The sequence below is a fragment of the Procambarus clarkii genome, chromosome 84 (genome assembly GCF_040958095.1).
Source record: "Procambarus clarkii isolate CNS0578487 chromosome 84, FALCON_Pclarkii_2.0, whole genome shotgun sequence".
Taxonomy (NCBI): Eukaryota; Metazoa; Arthropoda; class Malacostraca; order Decapoda; family Cambaridae; genus Procambarus; species Procambarus clarkii.
In genome coordinates this window covers 21065563-21083315 of record NC_091233.1, presented here as the reverse complement: position 1 = coordinate 21083315, position 17753 = coordinate 21065563, and the positions used below count along the sequence as shown (strand labels likewise).

General features: G+C 46.1%; 1 protein-coding gene across 4 annotated transcripts in view; it reads left to right on the top strand.

The window, feature by feature from the left end:
• The window catches only part of LOC123774910 (allatostatin-A receptor), a 395408-nt gene that overhangs the window by 283560 nt on the left and 94095 nt on the right, over positions 1-17753 (top strand). The window lies entirely within an intron of this gene.

The following is a 17753-nucleotide window of genomic DNA, read 5'->3' as shown; positions in this document are numbered from 1 at the left end:
TACCCAAGTCTTTCCTAAATCTAAACTTATCCAATTTATATCCATTGTTTCGTGTTCTGTCCTGTGTTGATACTTTTAATACCCTATTAATATCCCCCCGGTTATGTCCATTCATCCACTTGTAAACCTCTATCATGTCACCCCTAACTCTTCGCCTTTCCAGTGAATGCAACTTAAGCTTTGTTAATCTTTCTTCATATGAAAGATTTCTAATTTGGGGAATTAACTTAGTCATCCTACGCTGGACACGTTCAAGTGAATTTATATCCATTCTATAATATGGCGACCAAAACTGAACTGCATAATCTAAATGGGGCCTAACTAGAGCAAGATATAGCTTGAGAACCACACCAGGTGTCTTGTTACTAACGCTGCGATTAATAAATCCAAGTGTCCGATTTGCCTTATTACGAACATTTATGCATTGATCCTTTTGTTTTAAATTCTTACTAATCATAACTCCCAGATCCCTTTCGCAATCCGACTTCGCAATCACAACACCATCTAGCTCGTATCTTGTAACTCTATCATCATTACCTAACCTCAGAACTTTACATTTATCAGCATTAAACTGCATCTGCCAATCCTTTGACCATTTCAAAACCCTATCTAGATCAACTTGAAGTGATAGTGAGTCCTCCTCCGAATTAATTTCCCTACCGATTTTCGTATCATCGGCAAATTTGCAAATGTTGCTACTCAAACCTGAATCTAAATCATTTATATATATTATAAACAACAGAGGTCCCAGGACAGAGCCTTGAGGCACTCCACTTACAACATTTTCCCACTCTGACTTGATTCCATTTATACTAACTCTCTGTTTCCTTTGGTATAGCCATGCCCTAATCCAGCTTAATATAGCACCCCCAATACCATGAGACTCTATTTTTTTAATCAGTCTTTCATGTGGCACTGTATCAAAAGCTTTGCTAAAGTCAAGGTATACAACATCGCAATCCTTACCACTATCAACTGCCTCAACAATGCTAGAATAAAAAGATAACAAATTTGTTAAACATGAACGGCCATTTATAAAACCATGTTGCGACTCAATTATTAATTTATGTTTTTCAAGATGAAGACGAATTTTATTTGCTATTATAGATTCCAGTAACTTTCCCACAATAGACGTTAGGCTAATTGGTCGATAGTTAGACGCAAGTGATCTATCTCCTTTCTTAAAAACTGGTATCACATTAGCAACTTTCCAAAACTCTGGCACTCTGCCTGACTCTATTGATTTATTAAATATGGTTGACAGTGGGTCACAAAGCTCCTCTTTGCATTCTTTAAGCACCCTAGCAAACACTTCATCCGGCCCTGGGGATTTGTTTGGTTTGAGTTTTACTATTTGTTTAAGAACATCCTCCCTGGTAACTGCTAAACTCGTCAACCTGTCCTCGTCCCCACCCACATAGACTTGTTCGGCTGAAGGCATATTGTTAAGTTCCTCTTTAGTAAATACAGATACAAAATATTTATTAAAAATACTACTCATCTCTTCATCACTATCTGTTATTTGACCTGTCTCAGTTTTTAATGGACCTATCCTTTCCCTAGTCTTAGTACGATATAACTGAAAAAACCCTTTAGGATTTGTCTTTGCTTGCCCTGCTATGCGAACTTCATAGTTTCTTTTTGCTTTCCTTATCTCTTTTTTAACATTTCTAACCAGTTGTACGAATTCCTGTTCTAAAGTGACCTCCCCATTTTTAATCCTTTTGTACCAAGCTCTCTTTTTACCTATAAGGTTCTTCAAATTCTTTGTTATCCACTTTGGGTCATTAGTATACGATCTATTCAATTTGTATGGTATACTACGTTCCTGTGCTTTGTTTAGAATATTCTTAAATAAGTTATATATTGAATCCACATCGAAATCCCCATTTAAGTCACCTATCGCTGGGTTCATGTCTCGCTCCAAGACCGGCCCACACCCCATACCCAAGCCTTTCCAATCAATTTGACCCAAAAAATTTCTTAGGCTATTAAAATCAGCTTTTCGAAAATCTGGCACTTTAACAGAATTTTCTCCTACTGGTCTATTCCATTCTATGCTAAATCTGATTTCTTTGTGATCACTGCTCCCTAGCTCACTCCCTATTTCGATGTCATTAATTTGCGTTTCCCTGTTAGTTAACACTAAATCTAAAATATTATTTTCCCGTGTTGGTTCCTTAATGTGTTGCGTAAGAAAGCAATCGTCAATTAATTCTAGAAAATCTTCTGCTTCACTATTCCCTGTTTTGTTCAACCAGTTTATTCCGCTAAAATTAAAGTCACCCATGACATAAATACTGTTAGATCTAGATGCTCTAGATATTTCTTCCCATAGATGCTTTGCTTCCATTCTGTCTAAATTTGGTGGCCTATATATTACTCCTATTATAATATTATTAGCTTTTTCGTTTAATTCAATCCAAATAGTTTCTGTGTGTGGCTCTGTTTTGATTCCCTCTTTGAGACTACATTTCAAATTGTCCCTAACATATATGGCTACTCCACCTCCTCGTCTAATATATCTATCTGTGTGAAATAGTTTAAATCCATATATTTGATATTCAGCTAATAGTTCTCTATTTTCTACATTCATCCACGTTTCGGTAAGTGCAATAATATCTATTTTTTCTGTGCAGACAAGAGCATTTAATTCGTTAATTTTATTTCTTAGACTTCTACTGTTAGTGTAATATACCCTAAGTGAATTGTTATTTTGCGGACCTTCTCTTTCCCTGATCGTTTTGCCAATTCCTTTCTCCCACAAACACATACTTTTATTACCTCCTTCCTCCAAATCAATTCCCATACCTCTATCTACTAACAGTTTAAACCCAAACAAACACCTCTAACCACTTCTTCTAGCGAGTTCGCAACAGCAACAACCCCAGCTCTCGATAGATGCACCCCATCACGAGCATACATTTCATTTCTTCCATAGAAGTGTTCCCAGTTGTCTATGAAAGATATTGCATTTGATTTGCAATATCTTTCCAGCCGGCAATTGACACCAAGTGCCCTCGATATCCATTCATTTCCCACTCCCTTTCTTGGAAGAATGCCACATATGATCGGGATTCCTCCCTTGCTCCTAACTAACTCTATGGCTGTTTTATACCTCTGAATCAGTTCCTCACTCCTGACTCGACCAACATCATTTCCTCCCACGCTAATGCAAATAATGGGATTGTTCCCATTACCAGCCATAATATCATTCATGTTGTTTATAATATCACCAATGCCAGCTCCGGGATAGCAAACCCTTAACCTGTTCCCCCTATCTCTAGCACAAAACGTTCTATCCAAATACCTTATCTGGGAATCTCCCACAACTAATGTTTGCTTAGGTACTTCCTTTACTTTCTGTAAAGTAAAGGAAGTAAAGTAAAGAACCCCATCAACCAGGTATATGTGGGCCTGCGGGCCGCTAGAAGCAACAGCCTGGTGGACCAAACTCCCAGAACCCCATCAACCAGGTATCAACCAGGTAACGACACTAAACAATCAAATTGACATAAATATAAATTACTCAATAGGGAAGGGAACTATCAGGGGGGGAAAGCGCCAAGCCATTACGACTATATAGCACTGGGAAGGGGTCAGGATAAGGATTTGGGGGATGGGACGGAGGGAAAGGAATGGTGCCCAACCACTTGTGGACGGTCGGGAATTGAACGCCGACCTGCATGAAGCGAGACCGTCGCTCTACCGTCCACCCCAAGTGATTGGGCAGGAATGAAATCCGGTCAAATTCGTAAATTAAGCAATTACCTTAACAACACCTTTTTAGGAAAAGACCTGGGTAAATACTGGTTTGGAAATCGGATTTTCTTTTTTTTCTGTGGCACAGATTGTCTTGTAAATAGACGTGGGGTCATTGGATTGTTTCAAGTGTAGGTTAGACATATACATGAGCAAATTTTTGGGCGGATATAAGTCGGAGTTTCGTCCTAAGGGCCAATAGTTCTTCTGCAGTTTCCTATGTTCTTGTGTTCTGTTCTTGTGTTCTTGTGTTCTGTTCTTGTGTTCTTGTGTTCTGTTCTTGTGTTCTTGTGTTCTGTTCTTGTGTTCTGTTCTTGTGTTCTGTTCTTGTGTTCTGTTCTTGTGTACTGTTCTTGTGTTCTGTTCTTGTGTTCTTGTGTTCTGTTCTTGTGTACTGTTCTTGTGTTCTGTTCTTGTGTACTGTTCTTGTGTTCTGTTCTTGAGTACTGTTCTTGTGTTCTGTTCTTGTGTTCTGTTCTTGTGTTCTGTTCTTGTGTTCTGTTATGTTCTGTTCTTGTGTTCTGTTCTTGAGTACTGTTCTTGTGTTCTGTTCTTGTGTTCTGTTCTTGTGTTCTGTTCTTGTGTTCTGTTCTTGAGTACTGTTCTTGTGTTCTGTTCTTGTGTTCTGTTCTTGTGTTCTGTTCTTGAGTACTGTTCTTGTGTTCTGTTCTTGTGTTCTGTTCTTGTGTTCTGTTCTTGTGTTCTGTTCTTGTGTTCTGTTCTTGTGTACTGTTCTTGTGTTCTGTTCTTGTGTACTGTTCTTGTGTTCTGTTCTTGTGTTCTGTTCTTGTGTTCTGTTCTTGTGTTCTGTTCTTGTGTTCTGTTCTTGTGTTCTGTTATGTTCTGTTCTTATCTTGTTATGTTCTGTTCTTGTGTTCTGTTCCTATGTTCTGTTATGTTCTGTTCTTGTGTTCTGTTCTTGTGTTCTGTTCTTATGTTCTGTTATGTTCTGTTCTTGTGTTCTGTTATGTTCTGTTCTTGTGTTCTGTTCTTATATTCTGTTCTTGCGTTCTGTTCTTATGTTCTGTTATGTTCTGTTCTTGTGTTCTGTTCTTGTGTACTGTTCTTGTGTTCTGTTCTTGTGTTCTGTTATGTTCTGTTCTTATCTTGTTATGTTCTGTTCTTGTGTTCTGTTCTTATGTTCTGTTATGTTCTGTTCTTGTGTTCTGTTCTTATGTTCTGTTATGTTCTGTTCTTGTGTTCTTATGTTCATTGTTCTCTAATGAGACTTAACACTAAGACATATTACACAGATTCTGCACTTATTAACAGCATGAGACAAAGATGCTTGACTTGAGAGATGAGACTCCTTCATCTCCCAGAGATGAGGGCGGACATCTCGTATGTAGCCAAGATCAGCATCCTCTCATCTCGCTGGCTCTCATTAACGATTGGAAGCTGTGATTAGGAGCGTCTGATAAACGAGGCATTTAGTAAGCCAAGTGAGGAAAGTCTGAAGCTGTATAGTGCAGTTTAAGCCGTCATAAATTGGTAATTTAGCCTTTTCTCCCATGTTAATTGGTGTGATAAATAGGAGTATTCATCGTTGCCTGGCTTGTATGGCGTCGTTAACGCGTAGGTGAGAGTTCCCGCCCGCGGTTCGAATCCGTGTAGTCTTGCACGTATGATTATATGTATAAATATACACACGGATGTTTATATAACACCTATATGCTCACACGCCATATACATAGACACGTACATAGGAGGACAGGTTGTAGGGGGACAGGCTGTAGGAGGACAGGCTGTAGGAGGACAGGTTGTAGGAGGACAGGTTGTAGGAGGACAGGTTGTAGGAGGACAGGTTGTAGGAGGACAGGTTGTAGGAGGACAGGTTGTAGGACAGGTTGTAGGGGGACTGGTTGTAGGAGGACAGGCTGTAGGACAGGTTGTAGGGGGACAGGTTGTAGGAGGACAGGCTGTAGGAGGACAGGCTGTAGGAGGACAGGCTGTAGGAGGACAGGCTGTAGGAGGCCAGGCCATAGGACAGGTTGTAGGGGGACAGGCTGTAGGAGGCCAGGCTGTAGGAGGACAGGCTGTAGGAGGACAGGCTGTAGGAGGCCAGGCTGTAGGAGGCCAGGCTGTAGGAGGACAGGCTGTAGGAGGCCAGGCTGTAGGAGGCCAGGCTGTAGGAGGACAGGCTGTAGGAGGACAGGCTGTAGGAGGACAGGCTGTAGGAGGACAGGCTGTAGGAGGACAGGCTGTAGGAGGACAGGCTGTAGGAGGACAGGCTGTAGGAGGACAGGCTGTAGGAGGACAGGCTGTAGGAGGCCAGGCTGTAGGAGGACAGGCTGTAGGAGGCCAGGCTGTAGGAGGCCAGGCTGTAGGAGGCCAGGCTGTAGGAGGACAGGCTGTAGGAGGCCAGGCTGTAGGAGGCCAGGCTGTAGGAGGACAAGTTGTAGGAGGACAGGCTGTAGGAGGACAGGCTGTAGGACAGGTTGTAGGAGGACAGGCTGTAGGAGGCCAGGCTGTAGGAGGACAGGCTGTAGGAGGCCAGGCTGTAGGAGGCCAGGCTGTAGGAGGCCAGGCTGTAGGAGGCCAGGCTGTAGGAGGCCAGGCTGTAGGAGGACAGGCTGTAGGAGGCCAGGCTGTAGGAGGACAGGCTGTAGGAGGACAGGCTGTAGGAGGACAGGCTGTAGGAGGCCAGGCTTTAGGAGGCCAGGCTGTAGGAGGCCAGGCTGTAGGAGGACAGGCTGTAGGAAGACAGGCTGTAGGAGGCCAGGTTGTATTAGGACAGGCTGTAGGAGGACAGGCTGTAGGGGCACAGGCTGTAGGAGGACAGGCTGTAGGAGGACAGGCTGTAGGAGGCCAGTCTGTAGGAGGCCAGGCTGTAGGAGGCCAGGCTGTAGGAGGACAGGCTGTAGGAGGACAGGCTGTAGGAGGCCAGGTTGTATTAGGACAGGCTGTAGGAGGACAGGCTGTAGGGGCACAGGCTGTAGGAGGACAGGCTGTAGGAGGACAGGCTGTAGGAGGACAGGCTGTAGGAGGACAGGCTGCAGGAGGACAGGCTGCAGGAGGACAGGCTGTAGGAGGACAGGCTGCAGGAGGACAGGCTGTAGGAGGACAGGCTGTAGGAGGACAGGTTGTAGGAGGCCAGGCTGTAGGAGGCAGGCTGTAGGAGGACAGGCTGTAGGAGGCCAGGTTGTATTAGGACAGGCTGTAGGAGGACAGGCTGTAGGGGCACAGGCTGTAGGAGGACAGGCTGTAGGAGGACAGGCTGTAGGAGGACAGGCTGCAGGAGGACAGGCTGCAGGAGGACAGGTTGTATTAGGACAGGCTGTAGGAGGACAGGCTGTAGGAGGACAGGCTGTAGGAGGACAGGCTGTAGGAGGACAGGCTGTAGGAAGACAGGCTGTAGGAGGCCAGGTTGTATTAGGACAGGCTGTAGGAGGACAGGCTGTAGGGGCACAGGCTGTAGGAGGACAGGCTGTAGGAGGACAGGCTGTAGGAGGACAGGCTGCAGGAGGACAGGCTGCAGGAGGACAGGCTGCAGGAGGACAGGCTGCAGGAGGACAGGCTGCAGGAGGACAGGCTGTAGGAGGACAGGCTGTAGGAGGACAGGCTGTAGGAGGACAGGCTGTAGGAGGACAGGTTGTAGGAGGCCAGGCTGTAGGAGGCCAGGCTGTAGGAGGACAGGCTGTAGGAGGACAGGCTGTAGGAGGACAGGCTGTAGGAGGACAGGCTGGAGGAGGACAGGCTGTAGGGGCACAGGCTGTAGGAGGACAGGCTGTAGGAGGACAGGCTGTAGGGGCACAGGCTGTAGGAGGACAGGCTGTAGGAGGACAGGCTGTAGGAGGACAGGCTGTAGGAGGAAACTGGTGGCACTATAGCCAAGTTTTCCTTTATTGAAGGGGTCGAATTTTAGTTAGACAGTTTCTTGCTTATCAAGTCCTGGAAACTTGGTTAGTCGTAAGCTGATAAGGGTTTAGGACTAACATCAAGAGGAATTATGATACTGTACTTAATTGTGCATGCGGGGGGTTGAGCTCCGGCTCTTTGGTCCCGCCTCTCAACCGTCAATCAACAGGTGTACAGGTTCCTGAGCCTATTGGGCTCTATCATATCTACACTTGAAACTGTGTATGGAGTCAGCCTCCACCACATCACTGCCTAATGCATTCCATTTGTCAACCACTCTGACACTGACAAAATTCTTTCCAACGTCTCTGTTAGCTTCCCAGTGAGTCCTGGAAGCAGGCATTAGATCTATCTTGAGGTTATCTTGAGATGATTTCGGGGCTTTTTAGTGTCCCCGCGGCCCGGTCCTGGACCAGGCCTCCACCCCCAGGAAGCAGCCCGTGACAGCTGACTAACACCCAGGTACCTATTTACTGCTAGGTAACAGGGGCATAGGGTGAAAGAAACTTTGCCCATTTGTTTCTGCCTCGTGCGGGAATCGAACCCGCGCCACAGAATTTAGATAGTAACTTGTTACTACAAGACACTTAACCTGCTCTAAAGACGCCTGACTTGACATTATATAAGAATTCACAGCTGTCATTCTCACTCTTCAAGACCAAAGAACACATTCACTACAAAAATCCACCCATTTACGGGCTATTCATGCCCGTGCCGCCTACTGTGGTGGCCAAATCTTCAGCAATCAACTCTAGCTCACTGTTGAAGAGGGTCCGGATACGAGACCACAGTATTCAGGCTACCTGTCCCTGTGTTTTCGTAAGAGTAATATATATATATATATATATATATAGAGATTAAAACAATGCTTCACATATTAGGGTGAAACACACGTTAGGTGCAGAACATAACATACAATGTTATAATGTTCCATTTGCGGAACATTATACCCCTCCAGAGAACATTGTTGCAATAGTTATCAATTGCAGTGTATTAACGAGCAACGCAAGAGGGGGGGGGGAGGAGGGGGGGATGATAAATGGGGGGGAGGGGGGGGGGGCGCTGGGGGGGGATGGTTATAAATTTCTAGGTTGAGAACAGTATATCAGAATAACGCAATGCGACATCTCCATTGCAGTGTTGCAAAGTGGAGAGGGGGGTGGAGCCCCCCCGGCGTGGGGGGCATTAGGGGGGGTTGATTGTGATGGCTCAATTGGTGTCAGAAATGGGCCATTAGAATGGGTGCCACGGGTGGTGGCACTTGTGTGGTGAGAAGCAAGGAAGGAGGTGGTGTCATGACAGCTGTGGAGTCATAGTGACAGGTGTGTGTGTGGGGGGGCAGGTGTGTGTGTGTGGGGGCAGGTGTGTGTGTGTGGGGGCAGGTGTGTGTGTGTGGGGGCAGGTGTGTGTGTGGGGGCAGGTATGGAGTTAATGTGATGACACAGGTTGGAACACATGTGATGCAGATAACAGCTAGAGTGCCATCAGTAACGGTGCCACTTGGCACAACATCTCCACTCAACACCCTTTTCTATAAACAAATCCACAAGGGCCGTGACGAGGATTCGAACCTGCGTCCGGGAGCATTCCCTTTTCTATCCCATTATAAGTTTAGAGACTTGTGTATCCCAGTCCACGGGAGACATCTCCCGTCACGCAGGGTGCAGTCGCACCTCCACAGATCTCCAGTATCATCTATTGATACTGGAAATGGCTCAAAAGGGCCACCACTTACGGGCTATTCATGCCCGTGCCACCTTTTGGGTGGCTTAATCTTCTCTCTCTTTCTCTCTCTATCACGGGAGACATCTCCCGTCACGCAGGGTGCAGTCGCACCTCCACAGATCTCCAGTATCAGCTCTTGATACTGGTTATGGCTCAAAAGGGCCACCACTTACGGGCTATTCATCCCCGTGCCACCTCTTGGGTGGCTTAATCTTCATCAATCAATCAATCTCTATCCCAGTCACCAGTTGAGAGCGTTGAGAGTTGTGTCACCAGACAGGAGTGTCGACAACACTGCTTCCTGTAAACTCCTCACAAGTTATAATAGCCTTGAGTAATGCTGCCTGTGTATCAGGGAACGGGAAGCACGGTGGTAAGTTGGTTAATTAATTACACCTGTAGACAAATCCAAGTTCTGGACATATTGTTTGGTTTAAGTGCTTCCACACACACACACACACACACACACACACACACACACACACACACACACACACACACACACACACACACACACACACACACACACACATACACACACACCTGTTACCTATTGATTGACAGTTGAGAGGCGGGACCAAAGAGCCAGAGCTCAACCCCCGCAAGCACAACTAGGTGAGTACACACACACACACACACACACACACACACACACACACACACACACACACACACACACACACACACACACACACACACACACACACATACACACACACCTGTTACCTGTTGATTGACAGTTGAGAGGCGGGACCAAAGAGCCAGAGCTCAACCCCCGCAAGCACAACTAGGTGAGTACACACACACACACACACACACACACACACACACACACACACACACACACACACACACACACACACATACACACACACCTGTTACCTATTGATTGACAGTTGAGAGGCGGGACCAAAGAGCCAGAGCTCAACCCCCGCAAGCACAACTAGGTGAGTACACACACACACACACACACACACACACACACACATACACACACACACACACACACACACACACACACACACACACACACACACACACACATACCTATTTAAACACAAGACAAAGTTAGAGAAGATTCAGCGGTATGCCACCAGACTGGTCCCGGAACTGAGAGGAATGAGCTACGAGGAAAGGCCAAAGGAGCTGAATCTCACATCCCTGGAAAACAGAAGAGTAACGGGAGACATGATAACCACCTACAAAATTCTCAGGGGAATTGACAGGGTGGACAAAGACAAACTCTTCAGCACGGGTGGGACACGAACAAGGGGACACAGGTGGAAACTGAGTACCCACATGAGCCACAGGGACGTTAGAAGGAACTTTTTCAGTGTCAGAGTAGTTAACAAATGGAATGCATTAGGCAGTGATGTGGTGGAGGCTGACTCCATACACAGTTTCAAGTGTAGATATGATAGAGCCCAATAGGCTCAGGAACCTGTACACCAGTTGATTGACAGTTGAGAGGCGGGACCAAAGAGCCGGAGCTCAACCCTCACAAGCACAACTAGGTGAGTACAGTGAGGAAGAAGTAGAAATAGATAAAGATAGTTAGACACAGCCAGTGTCAGTAGAGAGAATAAGGAGAGGTGAGGAGACTTCACTTAGAAACTAGAGGAGCAAATTGAAACCATTTTTCTAGTAATTGAGAATAAATGGGAGAGTGTGATAAATAGAGAAGACGAAGGAGAAAGGGGTTATCTTGAGATGATTTCGGGGCTTTAGTGTCCCCGCGGCCCGGTCCTCGACCAGGCCTCCACCCCCAGGAAGCAGCCCGTGACAGCTGACTAACACCCAGGTACCTATTTTACTGCTAGGTAACAGGGGCATAGGGTGAAAGAAACTCTGCCCATTGTTTCTCGCCGGCGCCTGGGATCGAACCCAGGATCACAGGATCACAAGTCCAGTGTGCTGTCCGCTCGGCCGACCGGCTCCTTTAGATACAGATACAGATACAACAATAACAGATAAATCACGAAGAAAATGAATTACAGAGAAAGAGAGCAATTGTAATCCAGGGATTAATCCAAGATCACCTAGTGTCGACACACGAGAGGCTACACTACACACAGAAAACACAATAGCATGATATATCAAATGAACAAATCCACAAGGGCCGTGATGACGGCTCGAACCTGCGTCCGGGATGATCTAGGTCTGATCTACCCCCAGGACATTACTAGAGACTACAGTTTAAAGAGCAAGAACTTGGAGATTTTTTTTTTTTTTTGAGATATATACAAGAGTTGTTACATTCTTGTAGAGCCACTAGTACGCGTAGCGTTTCGGGCAAGTCCTTAATCCTATGGTCCCTGGAATACGATCCCCTGCCGCGAAGAATCTTTGTTACATCCAAGTACACATTTTACTGTTGCGTTAAACAGAGGCTACAGTTAAGGAATTGCGCCCAGTAAATCCTCCCCGGCCAGGATACGAACCCATGACATAGCGCTCGCGGAACGCCAGGCGAGTGTCTTACCACTACACCACGGAGACTGCCTTTTATTACATGATCTGGATGCTGGATTAGCCTGAAAGGAAATTGTGGTAACACACCGGATTAGTTCATAATAGAACCACAACGCTTTGGAGTTCAGTTTTCCAACATAAAGGAGGGTTCAATACGTTCTAAAATAGTTACTCAGATGTTCAGATAATCGGGGAGACGTCTCCCGTCACGCAGGGTGCAGTCGCACCTCCACAGATCTCCAGTATCAGCTCTTGATACTGGTAATGGCTCAAAAGGGCCACCACTTACGGGCTATTCATGCCCGTGCCACCTTTTGGGTGGCTTAATCTTCTCTCTCTCTCTCTCTCTCTCTCTCTCTCTCTCTCTCTCTCTCTCTCTCTCTCTCTCTCTCTCTATCACAGGAGACATCTCCCGTCACGCAGGGTGCAGTCGCACCTCCACAGATCTCCAGTATCAGCTCTTGATACTGGTAATGGCTCAAAAGGGCCACCACTTACGGGCTATTCATGCCCGTGCCACCTTTTGGGTGGCTTAATCTTCATCAATCAATCAATCAATTCAGGTAATCATTACAGTGTGTTTGTAGACAAATACATGACGAGATACGAACAACAAGGATATAAATGGAAGGGCCTTGGTGTAGGCAGTAATTGATACTTGTTTAAACAGTGAAGAAGGTTAGGTTCAGACGTGGCCACCATGCTCTCCCATGCTCTCCCACACACCTCTCCTCTCACTCCCGCCCCACACCGCTCAATCCTTTAATACCAGTGTCCAGTGTTCCACTATCAACTCCTTCCAGACCTCTCACTATCCACCTTCGATCCTTGCTTCAGTTCTGACCCATTCTCCCCCCCCCCTATACCCACAGACCCCCCCTATACCCCCCCCTATACCCACAGACCCCCCTTATACCCCTCCCTATACCCACAGACCCCCCTTATACCCACAGACCCCCCTTATACCCACAGACCCTCCCTATACCCACAGACCCCCCTTATACCCACAGACCCTCCCTATACCCACAGACCCCCCTTATACCCACAGACCCTCTCTATACCCACAGACCCCCCTTATACCCACAGACCCTCCCTATACCCACAGACGAAAGGGATTCGGGGCAACAATTTCAAAAGTCTTTAATGAATAAATTAGCCATAAATGGTTTGAGTGGATTCCATGTTCCTCAGGTAAAGTTATCCATAAGGATAACCCATTATCCAGGGTAACATTGGCCGTGAGGCCAGTTTTATCAGTTAGGTCAACTGATTAACTGATAAGGAGACGTTTGTCTTAAAGTAAAGTTCTTTTGGGGGAACTTCTGCAACCAGAATGTGAAACTGTTTGCTAGTCTGTCTCTGTGTCTCTGTCTCTGTGTCTCTGTCTCTGTCTCTCTGTCTCTGTCTCTCTGTCTCTGTCTCTGTCTCTGTCTCTGTGTCTCTGTCTCTGTGTCTCTGTCTCTCTCTCTGTCTCTCTCTCTCTCTGTCTCTGTGTCTCTGTCTCTGTCTCTCTGTCTCTGTCTCTCTGTCTCTGTCTCTGTCTCTGTCTCTGTCTCTCTGTCTCTGTCTCTGTCTCTCTCTGTCTCTGTCTCTCTGTCTCTGTCTCTCTGTCTCTGTCTCTGTCTCTGTGTCTCTGTCTCTGTTTCTCTGTCTCTGTCTCTGTCTCTCTGTCTCTGTCTCTGTCTCTCTCTCTCTCTCTCTGTCTCTGTGTCTCTGTCTCTGTGTCTCTGTCTCTGTCTCTCTGTCTCTGTCTGTCTCTGTCTCTCTCTCTCTGTCTCTCTGTCTCTCTCTCTCTCTCTCTCTCTCTCTCTCTCTCTCTCTCTCTCTCTCTCTCTCTCTCTCTCTCTCTCTCTCTCTCTCTCTCTCTCTCTCTCTCTCTCTCTGCCCCTCTCTCTCACACACACACACACACACACACACACACACACACACACACACACACTCTCACACACACACACACACACATTCATTAAAAGGTTCCAGTTGGTCTCCGGATATCTAGTTACTTAGTAAATGATTAATCTTTAGATTACCGAAGTGTGGGCAGCAGGTCTGTGGGCGTGGCCAGTGGGCGTGGTCTAGTGTGGGCGTGGCCTAGTGTGGGCGTGGCCAGTGGGCGTGGTCTAGTGTGGGCGTGACCCCCCACAGATCAGAACACTCATCCACCAACCAGTTCTCTTTATTCGCCACTACGTCAAAAATGCAACTGTTTGGCCTATCTAGACACATACCAACCCAAGCAACCCACCTAACCTATCGAGGCCGAGACATAGAAAACGGTAATACTACGATGCTTTAAAGAACAAATCCACAAGGGCCGTGACGAGGATTCGAACCTGCGTCTGGGAGCATCCCAGACACTGTCTTAATCGACTTTAATTTCTACTAGTACGTCACATTTTTAACGGTGTTTCGATTCCGTTACAAATGCGACGTTTGAGGGTGAGAGGACAGGTTGATAAACTCTGGGGAGGGAGAATTTTGACAAGCCGTCGACTTGCTGTCCCCGTCGAGGTTGACTAAGGAATGTGAGAAATTATTCCGTAGCACAGTTGGCTTCATTCTCGACTCATACCCAAGGATTCCGGGGTTCGATATCCGGGAGGGATAGAAATGGTTGGGTCAAGTTTCACCTTTCACCTAATACTCCTGTTCACCTCACAGTAAATAGATACCTGGGAGTTCTGAGTTCCTCCCATGTAAAACTTTCTTCCCTTCTCCCATGTAAAACTTTCTTCCCTTCTCCCATGTAAAACTTTCTGCCCTTCTCCCATGTAAAACTTTCTTCCCTTCTCCCATGTAAAACTTTCTTCCCTTCTCCCATGTAAAACTTTCTTCCCTTCTCCCATGTAAAACTTTCTTCCCTTCTCCCATGTAAAACTTTCTTCCCTTCACCCATGTAAAACTATCTTCCCTTCTCCCATGTAAAACTTTCTTCCCTTCACCCATGTAAAACTTTCTTCCCCTTCTCCCATGTAAAACTTTCTTCCCTTCACCCATGTAAAACTTTCTTCCCCTTCTCCCATGTAAAACTATCTTCCCTTCTCCCATGTAAAACTTTTTCCCCTTCTCCTATGTAAAACTTTCTTCCCTTCTCCCATGTAAAACTTTCTCCCCTTCTCCCATGTAAAACTTTCTTCCCTTCATCCATGTAAAACTTTCTTCCCCTTCTCCCATGTAAAACTTTCTTCCCTTCACCCATGTAAAACTTTCTTCCCCTTCTCCCATGTAAAACTATCTTCCCTTCTCCCATGTAAAACTTTTTCCCCTTCTCCTATGTAAAACTTTCTTCCCCTTCACCCATGTAAAACTATCTTCCCTTCTCCCATGTAAAACTTTCTTCCCTTCTCCCATGTAAAACTTTCTTCCCCTTCACCCATGTAAAACTTTCTTCCCTTCTCCCATGTAAAACTTTCTTCCCTTCTCCTATGTAAAACTTTCTCCCCTTCTCCCATGTAAAACTTTCTTCCCTTCACCCATGTAAAACTTTCTTCCCTTCTCCCATGTAAAACTTTCTTCCCCTTCACCCATGTAAAACTTTCTTCCCTTCACCCATGTAAAACTTTCTTCTCTTCGCTCTCTTTCCCTCAAGAAAAAATTTCAATTTGAAAACTTTCACTACAGCTTTCTTAATGTCGTGGTGAGAAGTTAGAACATTTGTCCTTGGAGGGTAGCGTTAGTCTATCATCGGTCTATCGTCAGTCTATCGTTAGTCTATCATCAACACTGTCATCACTACCAGAGTAGATGCAGTAATAGATGGTAGTATGAGAGTAGAGGCAGTGATAGATGGTAGTGTGAGAGTAGAGGCATTGATAGATGTTAGTGTGAGAGTAGAGGCATTGATAGATGTTAGTGTGAGAGTAGAGGCAGTGATAGATGTTAGTGTGAGAGTAGAGGCAGTAATAGATGTTAGTGTGAGAGTAGAGGCAGTGATAGATGGTAGTGTGAGAGTAGAGGCATTGATAGATGTTAGTGTGAGAGTAGAGGCAGTGATAGATGTTAGTGTGAGAGTAGAGGCAGTGATAGATGGTAGTGTGAGAGTAGAGGCATTGATAGATGTTAGTGTGAGAGTAGAGGCATTGATAGATGTTAGTGTGAGAGTAGAGGCATTGATAGATGTTAGTGTGAGAGTAGAGGCAGTGATAGATGTTAGTGTGAGAGTAGAGGCAGTAATAGATGTTAGTGTGAGATTAGCATCAGCAATTGTTAATGACAGATCGAAATAAATGAATAAATCAAGGCTGAATCTTCCTCATTTGCAAAGGAATTATTGCAAATAGCTGTGGTCCTGGGTTCGATCCCAGGCGCCGGCGAGAGACAATGGGCAGAGTTTCTTTCCCCCTATGCCCCTGTTACCTAGCAGTAAAATAGGTACCTGGGTGTTAGTCAGCTGTCACGGGCTGCTTCCTGGGGGTGGAGGCCTGGTCGAGGACCGGACCGCAGGGACACTAAAGCCCCGATATCATCTCAAGATAACCTCAAGATAACCTCAAGAAGATCTCAAGATTCCCACTATCTAGAATAAATATGATTTTGGAAGTTGTCTCTCTCTCTCTCTCTCTCTCTCTCTCTCTCTCTCTCTCTCTCTCTCTCTCTCTCTCTCTCTCTCTCTCTCTCTCTCTCTCTCTCTCTCCAAACCATTGCAAAACGTTTCTTTTTGGCCTAAAGTCATTTTCTTTTTCAACTTGAATTCCTCGCTATCTTAAGAATATATCGCCTTCGATTTCTCAACTTTTGCAAGAATATATTTTCTGGTCTTATGTTCTTAAGTCAACTGTTGGTTTCTTTGTTTCCACTCTACTGGTTTCTGGGGCTGAGATTGTCTGCTGAAGGACCCGTGTCTGCTGAAGGGTTGTACCAGCAGACACTATCTGGATCTTATGTCTGCTGCAGGTATGTAGCAGCAGAGACTATTTGCTGCTATTTGGTAAGCCTTACCCTACTAGAAAACTAGTAGGGTAAGGCTTACCATGAGCTATGGGAAGGGAAAGCTCTCAGCCAGCTAACAGGAGTCAGCAGTCGTCTGCTCCTGTACCCTCCTGTGTGTAAAACTAGTAGGGTAAGGCTTACCATGAGCTATGGGAAGGGAAAGCTCTCAGCCAGCTAACAGGAGTCAGCAGTCGTCTGCTCCTGTACCCACCTGTGTGTAAAACTAGTAGGGTAAGGCTTACCATGAGCTATGGGAAGGGAAAGCTCTCAGCCAGCTAACAGGAGTCAGCAGTCGTCTGCTCCTGTACCCTCCTGTGTGTAAAACTAGTAGGGTAAGGCTTACCATGAGCTATGGGAAGGGAAAGCTCTCAGCCAGCTAACAGGAGTCAGCAGTCGTCTGCTCCTGTACCCACCTGTGTGTAAAACTAGTAGGGTAAGGCTTACCATGAGCTATGGGAAGGGAAAGCTCTCAGCCAGCTAACAGGAGTCAGCAGTCGTCTGCTCCTGTACCCACCTGTGTGTAAAACTAGTAGGGTAAGGCTTACCATGAGCTATGGGAAGGGAAAGCTCTCAGCCAGCTAACAGGAGTCAGCAGTCGTCTGCTCCTGTACCCTCCTGTGTGTAAAACTAGTAGGGTAAGGCTTACCATGAGCTATGGGAAGGGAAAGCTCTCAGCCAGCTAACAGGAGTCAGCAGTCGTCTGCTCCTGTACCCACCTGTGTGTAAAACTAGTAGGGTAAGGCTTACCATGAGCTATGGGAAGGGAAAGCTCTCAGCCAGCTAACAGGAGTCAGCAGTCGTCTGCTCCTGTACCCTCCTGTGTGTAAAACTAGTAGGGTATGGCTTACCATGAGCTATGGGAAGGGAAAGCTCTCAGCCTGCTAACAGGAGTCAGCAGTCGTCTGCTCCTGTACCCACCTGTGTGTAAAACTAGTAGGGTAAGGCTTACCATGAGCTATGGGAAGGGAAAGCTCTCAGCCTGCTAACAGGAGTCTGCTCCTGTA